Below are 8,758 nucleotides of genomic sequence, written 5' to 3' on the forward strand. Positions count from 1 at the left end.
CCTGCGTCTGACCTCAAAGTGCACAAGCTTCAAACTTCAGCGTTGGCTGCAATTTTGAAGCTGAAATCGCGTTCGGTGTGAACGCAGCATAAATGAGAGCTGCTGCTTTGTCRGACRAATTTAAACACAGACTGGCTTCATTCACTTTCTCCACTGCCACTAACTAGCAGACACTGCGCAGAAAATTGACGTCGTTCAAAACTCCGCCTTCTGTTTGCTGATTGGCCCAGAAAAAATAAACTACAAGCAGAAACTGTGCAGAAAATCAACGTTCTGTTCTCTGATTGGTTTGGCTGAAATTTTGCCAGCGAAATCCTTGTCTATGGGAGAAATCCCAGACGGAGCAGTGAAGGGAAACTAGAATTGAGCGCAACTGCGTAGGAAGGAAGGCAAGGGCCAGGCTACCGGGGCCCCACCCTGGAGTCAGGCCTGGGGGAAGGGCTTGTCGGCGAGTGCCTGGTGGCCGGGTCTCTTCCCATGGGACCTGACCGGGCTCAGCCCGAATGAACTACATGGGTTTGTCTTCCTATGGGCCCACCACCTGCAGGAAGGGCCATCGCGAGTCTGGTGCAAGATGCCATGGACAGTAGCCAAAGGCGGGGACCTTGGTGCTCTGAACCTGGCCTACCAAAACTGGCTCTTGGGACATGGAACATCACTTCTCTGGTGGGGAAGGAGCCTAAGCTTGTGCGTGAGGTTGAGAGAAATTGGCTAGATATAGTTAGGCTCACCTCAGCGCATGCAGCATGGGCTCCAGAACCGATCTCCTCTAAGGGAGCTGGACTTTATTCTACTTTGGAGTTGCCCATGGTGAGAGGCGCCGAGTTGGTGTGGGTCTACTTTTGGCCCCTCATCTTGGTGCCTGTGTGTTGGAGTTTACCCCAGTAGATAAGAGTGTAGCTTCCCTGTGCCTTCAGGTGGAGGGGACGGGCTGTTAAAGTCACTTGTGCTTGTGCACTAAATGATTGTTCAGAGTACCCAGCCTTCTTGGAGTCCTTAGCAGGGGTGCTGGAAGGTGCTCCAGCTGGGGATTCCTTTATTCTGCTGGGGGACTTCAATGCGCATGTGGTAACAACAGTGTGACCTGGAGAGGCATGATTGGGAGGAACAGCCTCTGCGATCTGAACCTGAGCGGTGTTTTCTTGTTGGACGTCTGTGCTAGTCACAGTTTGTCCATCACAAAACACCATGTTCAAACAGAAGGGTGTCTATAAGTGCATGTGGCACCAGAACACCCTAGGTTGCAGATCAATGATTGACTTTGTAGTCATATCGTCTGATCTGCGGCCACGTTTTGGACACTCTGGTGAAGAGAGGAGCTGAGCTGTCAACTGATCACCACCTGGTAGTGAGTTCTATCAGATGGCAGGCGAAGATGCAAGACAGACCTGGAAGACCCAAGCATGTAGTGAGGGTTTGCTGGTAGGGCTGTGTATTGGCAAGAATTTGGCGATACGATACATATCATGACAGAGGGGTCACGATACAATATATCCCAATATATCCTGATATATTTCGATACTGTAAACAAGGCGATATATTGCGATATTTTTGGTCCAAAATTCTATTAAATAAAAACCTCTTACTGGGAAAAAAAAACCAACTAAAAACCAAAATTCACTGTCTCAGAAAATTCTAATATTACATAGACATACTTTTGATACATTTAGCTATGCTTTGCTTTGTATGTGTTTTATTTTATTTGTTTCATATTTCATCCATGTTTTCAATTATTAGACTAAATTTGCCAGTAAATGGTTTGAAAATATATTTTTTACAGCTTTTCGTTTTTAACATTAATTTACAATATGGTCACCCAACACTTAACAATAGCCTTTATGTTGTCATAAAGTTCAGTAAACAGATGATATGAAGCTGCTGCACACAGAGTTTCTGGGATCAGCTGACCTGCATCCAGAACGTGATTTGTATAACTGTGGGTCGAACAGCAGGGCAGGTCCCGAAGAAAACCAGTTTGTAATCTTACCTCAGCTTAGAAGGCAGAGGGTGTCGGTCTTTTCCACTCAGATTCAGCTATCGGAGCATGAAGCTAATGTTTACTCACAATGCTAATACTCTCTGGCGCTCAAGAGGTAGAAGAGCCAAATGGCTGGCTCACTGCTGCCAACTAGAGGTCAGAGGCTGAACTACTACATAAAAATGACTGGCTGGCAGGAAAGTTGACATTTTAAACCTTAATTAAAAAAATGATTCAGGGCTTTAGAATATCGATATAGTATCGTGAAATGAAATGTTGCGATATTTCAGTGTATCGATATTTTCTTACACACCTATTTGCTGGGAATGCCTGGCAGAGGAACTTGTCAGACAGATCTTCAACTCACACCTCTGGGAGAACTTCATCCACATCCTAGCCAAGGTGGGGGACATTGAGTCCAAGTGAGCCATGTTCCATGCCTCAGTTGTTGAAGCGGCTGCCTTGAGCTGTGGCTGAAAGGTTGTCGGTGCTTCTCGCAGTGGCCATCCTCGAACTTGGTGGTGGACACCCCGGGTAAGGGAGGCTGTCAAGCTAAAGAAGGAGTACTATCTGGCCTTGTTGGCTGGTAGGACACTGCAGGCAGATGAGGAGTATTGGCAGGCCAAGTGGGCCACAGCCCTGGCCATTACTGAGGCAAAAGCTCAGATGTGGGAGGAGTTTGATGAGGCCTTGGACAAAGACTCTCGATTGGTTCTGAGGAGATACTAGTAAACCATCTGGTGGCTGAGGTGGGGGAAGCAGCACTTCACTAACACTGTGCTCAGTGAAGGTGGGGTGCTGTTGACCTCAACCAGGGATGTCGTTGGGAGGTGGAAGGAATACTTCTCAGACCTTATCAATCCCACCAGCAAATCTTCTATGGAGGAAGCAAAGTTTGAGGACTTTGGGGCTGGGCTGTCCATAACTGGAGTTGAGGTCACTGAGGTAGTTAAAAAGTTCCACGGTGACAGGGCTCCAGGGGTGGATGAGATCTGCCCTGATTTCCTCAAGGCTCTGTATGTTGTAGGGTTGTGTTGGCTTACGCGACTCTGCAATATCGCATGGACATCGGGGGCAGTACCCCTGGATTGGCAGACTGGGGTGGTGGTTCCTATCTTTAAAAAGGGAGACCAGAGGGTGCGCTCCATTTACAAGGGCATCACTCTCCTTAGCCTCCCCGGTAAGGTCTTTTCAGGGTTACTAGGGAAAAGAGTCTGATTGATAGTCAAACCTCAGATTCTGGAGAAACAATGTGGTTTCTGTCCTGGCCGTGGAACACTGGACCAACTCTTTAGCCTCACTAGGATCCTCGAGGGGTCATGGAAGTTTGCTAATCCAGTCTACATGTATTTTGTGGACTTGGAGAAGGCATTCGACTTGTTCATCAAGGTATATTGTGGGGGGTACTATGTGAGTATGGGATTGTGGGTCTGTTGCTACGGGCCACTCAGTCTCTATATAAGTGGTGCGAGAGTTTGATTCGCATTGCCATTAGTAAGTCGGACCCCTTCTGAGTGAGAGTTGGACTYTGTCAGGGCTGCCCATTATCACCAATTCTGTTCAAAACGTACATGGACAGAATTTCTCAGTGCAGACAGGCGRCGGAGGGTGTCCGGTTCGGTGGCCTCAGGAAATCATCTCTGCTGTTTACAGATGATGTGCTTCTGTTGGTGTCATCACACCAGGATCTTCAGCTCTCATTGGAGCGGTTTGCGGCTGAGTGTGAAGCTGCTGGGATGAGGATCAGCACCTCAAAATCTGAGTCCTCAGTCAGAAAAGGGTAGATTGCTCTCTCCGGGTTGGGGGTGAAGTTCTGCCTCAAGTGGAGGAGTTCAAGTATCTTGGGGTCTTGTTCACGAGTGAGGGAAGAATGGAGCATGAGATTGGTAGATGGATCAGTGCAGCTTTCACAGTTTTGCAGACTCTGTACCAGTCTATTTTGGTGAAGAGGGAGCTGAGCTGTAAGGCAAAGCTCTCTGTTTACTGATCAGTCTACGTTCCTACCCTCACCTATGGGGCCTTTCCCAATCGGTGGCTACACCCTCGCCTTACTCCCTACTCACTCCGTTTGCAGGTGCCTATGGAGGGTTGGCCATATGTTTCTGTTTTTGTATTTTGATTAGGTTTTTTAGGTCCTRTTTTGGTTTTTGTTCATGTGGGTTTTCTGTGTAAGCTCCTTTTGTCTCAGGTGTGTTCYGTTTCTGTGATTAGTGTTGCTTTCATTTCCTCAGGTGTTTTCTGTTACCTCATTAGTTTTCTTGTGTATTTAAGCTCTGTCTTGTCTTTGTGTCAGTGTCCGATCATAGTGCTGTAAAGCGTGTCTCGTTTTTCATGTTCCTTGTTCCAAGAAGTTTTTTTGCCACGTCTCCTTGAGAGTTTTTTCAGCTGCCTCATCAGCATTTTGGTTTATAAATAAAACCTTATTTTAGTCACATCGGTAACCTGCCTGTACCCTGGGTCATTCCTTGTCTAAACCTGACAATATTAAGTCCCATCTGAAACCAATTACGAACGAGGGTGAGTGGCTTGTTAAGCCCTCCACAGCGAGTCAGCATCCAATGCAGACTTGAGTGGCACGTGCAGCACCAAATAGTGATCGGCATGTAGGATGGGATGTATATAAGTTCCGCATATGTTTTGCGCACATATTTACTAATTAAACACCTCCCCAACAAATATAATTTCACATAAATCATGTTTAATTCAATTAAACGTTATTAAAGACACAGAATCCTGGTCCATATTTAAAAAAAGAAGAAAAGAAAGACAAAGTAAATAAATGATTTTTAAAATGTTAAAAGTGCAATTGTTTTGACACATTTGACACACTGTATTTTGTTACAAATACAGTCATTTCTGAAAACTCTCTAAAATGTAGGCCTAATTAAATATTGTCTTTGATCTATTAAAAAAAGCATTTGTTCTCCAGCATTCAGTCGCTGCCCGAGCTTCAACTGTTACCTTGGTGACGACAGCTTCCTGTTCTGGTGATGTGAGGAGAGCTCGTCTCAAAAGAGGAGGGTGTATACAGCGCCATCAACGGGACTCAGTTCAGCAGCGAGGTTGCTTCACAGCGAGTGTAGTGTGTAGGGAGTAGGGCGAGTGTATAGCCACTGATTGGGAAAGGCCAACGATCACAAACTTTGTGTAGTAACCGAAAGAACAAGATTGCAGATACAAGTGGTCCAAATGAGTTTTCTTCGCAAGGTAACTGGACACTCCCTTAGAGATGGGGCAAGAAGTTCAGTTATCTGGGAGCGCTGCTCCTCCACATCGATGGGAGCCAGTTGAGGTGGTTTGGGCATCTAGTAAGGGTGGCTCCTGGACACCTCCCTAGGGAGGTGCTTCAGGCATGTCCAATTGGGAGGAGACCACGAGGAAGACCCAGGACATGCTGGAGAGACTATGTCTCTCAGCTGGCCTGGGAATGCCTTGGAGTCCTCCCAGAAGAGCTGGAAGAGGTGGCTGGGGAAAGAGAGGTCTGAGCTTCCCTGCTCAAGCTGCTGCCCCAATGACCCGACTTTGGATAAAGTGGAAGATAATGCATGGATGGATGGATGGCAGAAGTTACACTGCTTATATTTAACAAATTAACACTTAGTCCAGCATGTGACAGCCAGAATAACATGCTAAAACTCTTGGGCATTTCCTTAGAATGTTGGTTATATACTGTAACCCCAGAGTACTTAAGGCTATCACTAGTGGGTTAATGCCTTTGCGCAGCACTTGGATCTTTAGTCCACACTCACCTGCTGTGTGGGCCCCCAACAGTTTGTATAAATTGTGCTGAGACTGGGATTTGACTCCTTAAATAATCTATTTTCTTCAGCTATTTAGGAAAAAAATATTTACATTATTTTCCCCAATGGTGTACATCCTAACCAATTCTGTGGCATGCGAGACTTTGGACAGCCTTGTTAATTTTCCTGATTTACCTTTATAAATCATTGATTAAAAAACAGTTAAATATATCATATAGGGGACAAACACAGTGATATTTGAGACATGAAATGAAGTTTAAATGATTTACAGAAAGTGTGCAATAATTGGTTAAAGGGGCAATATCATGTAAAATAAACTTTTTTGAGTTTTATATCATGTTATAATGTTATACTCTCATAAAAAAACATGCCCAAAGCCTTGCTTTGACTTATTCATGCACGTTTGAGGAAGACTGCAGCATTTTTAGGCAGCCATGCTGAGGAGCAAAATGACAGGTGGGGACCAGAAACACCTCTGGGATGTGTCTTTAAGCCAAGCTTCCTCATCACGGAGCACACCTCCCCACCCCCCACCCCGCCCATGACTCTTGCTAACAAAGCAAATGAGTGAAACTGGCGCGAGCCCACCCCGCACGCCCCCACCAAAATGGGTGGGACAGAAGCGGAAGGTGGTTCTTAAAAAACAGAGGCCATTTTCAAGGCGTTTAGAAGACGAAGTGATGAGAAGATAAGTTTATTTTCTATTTAATCATAAAAACAACATTTTAATAACAACTAAAGGTGACATAGGTACTTTATTATGGTATAATATTTAAATATATGCCTGAGAAACGCATAATATTGGCCCTTTAAACAAAATTAGGCTGGTGCATAAATTTGGGCACTGTTGTCATTTTATTGACTTCAAAACCTTTAGAACTACTGGAACTCAAATTTGGTTTGGTAAGTTCAGTGACCCTTGACCTCCATACATAGGTGACTCCAATTATGAAAAAAGGGTATTTAAGGGGGGCAAGATTTTCCCCTCTTTGCATATTGTCTGAAGAGTCGCAGCATGGGAGTCTCAAAACTTTCAAATGACCTGAAAACAAAGATTGTTCACCATCATGGCTTAGGGAAAGGATACAGAAAGCTATCTCAGAGATTTCAGCTTTCATTCTCCGCTGTGAGAAATATTTTGAGAAAATGGAAGACCACAGGATCAGTTCAAGTCAAGGCTCAAAATGGAATACCAAGAAAAATCTCGAATAAACGGAAGTGAAGGATGTTGAGAACAGTCAGAGTCAAGCACCAACAGCACCAAAGACCTACAGCATCATCTTGCTGCTGATGGAGTCACTGTGCATCATTCAACTATTTGGCACACTTTACACAAGGAGATACTGTATGGGAGAGTGATGCAGAGGAAGACTTTTCTTCACCCAAATCACAAACAGAACTGCTTGAGGTATGCTAAAGCATATTTGGACAAGCCAGCTTCATTTTGGAATAAGGTGCTGTGGACTGATGAAACTAAAACAGAGTTATTTGGGCATAACAAGGGCCATTATGCATGGAGGAAAAAGAACACAGCACTCCAAGAAAAACACCTGCTATCTACAGTAAAATTTGGTGGTGGTTCCATCATGCTGTGGGGCTGTGTGGCCAGTACAGGGACTGGGAATCTTGTTAAAGTTGAGGGTCCTGGGGGGTATAGAGTATGTATGGGGARTATGAATGGAGTTTGGCATCCATCTTATGTGTCTTTGAATGAGTGGGTGAGAGGGTGAGGGTGGGATTGTGTGATTGTGTCTGTGTATGTTTGGATTTTTGTCAGGCTGGGACTTGGGCAGCCCCTTCTTTGGGTTCATTTGAGGGCCCACTGCTTCCCCTGCCGTGCTGCCCTCTGGTGGGTTGTCCCCTTGCCCGCCGGCGTGCTGGTGGCTCTCGTCTGGGGCTGGGTGCTTGGGCATGTGCCGGCTCGGCCCAGTGGCTGCATGGGCTGGGGGTGGGGGTGGGGGTGCCCTGGTGGCCCGGGCCTCAGTGTCTATGCCTGGATCTGCTCTGGCACGGTGGGTGCTGGCGGGGCCTGTGAGTTTCATTTTCACCTGAAGGTTGCATGGAATCCTGTCTGTGTTTCCTGTCTGCTTTGAGGAACGCCCAGTCAGGATAACCACACTACTCCAGGGCCTGTCGTGTGTGTGATTTCTCTTCCTTCCTGGTTCCTGGGTTTGTAGGGACACTGTCTGCTCTGTGGTACAGAGTCCTGATCACTCCTAGCTTGTATTCCAGTAGGTGGTGGGAGTCAAAACGCAAATATTGGTCTGTGTGGGTGGGCTTACGATATACGCCAGTTTCCAACCATCCTCCATACGAAACCGAGAAATCGCAATCCAGGAACGCCAACCTGCCATTTTTACATCCTCTCATGTGAACTATCCGACGGACCCTCCTCTCCAGGACCCCTGCCAGGTCTGACCGGCTTCCTCCCCCACCACCAGAGCCAACTCACCACCAGGTAGTGGTCAGTTGACAGCTCCGCCCCTCTCTTCACCCGAGTGTCCAAGACATACGGCCGCAGATCCGATGAAACGATGACAAAATCGATAATCGAACTGCGGCCTAGGGTGTCTAGGAGGTGTCTGGTTCCTCACCTAGGACCTGTCTGCCTTGGATGACCCTACCAGGGGCATAACGCCCCAGACAGCATAGCTCCTAGGATCATTGGGACACTCAAACCCCTCCACCACGATAAGGTAGCAGCCCAAGGAGAGGCCAAACCCATGTGTCAGTTTACAACCAATCATAGATCGCCAAATGTACTGTTCAGTCAATCACAAGGCTCACACCCAGTCCATCATGGATTCCCGTTGTCCAGACAACGAGAGCGTAACGAGCTATCAGAAAGATACAAGATGAACAGTGTCAAGGGGAAACAGATAAATAATTAGTCCATGACAGAGGCAAAGGAACGAGCTGTGTAATGTGCGTTCACACCGAACTCGATTTCAGCGTCAGGAGCAGCAGGTTTACATACAAAGTCTATGGTGGACGCGCTTCAAGCAACGTCGGGAAGTTC

The sequence above is a fragment of the Austrofundulus limnaeus genome, unplaced genomic scaffold (assembly GCF_001266775.1).
Source record: "Austrofundulus limnaeus strain Quisiro unplaced genomic scaffold, Austrofundulus_limnaeus-1.0 Scaffold341, whole genome shotgun sequence".
In the NCBI taxonomy this organism is placed as follows: Eukaryota; Metazoa; Chordata; class Actinopteri; order Cyprinodontiformes; family Rivulidae; genus Austrofundulus; species Austrofundulus limnaeus.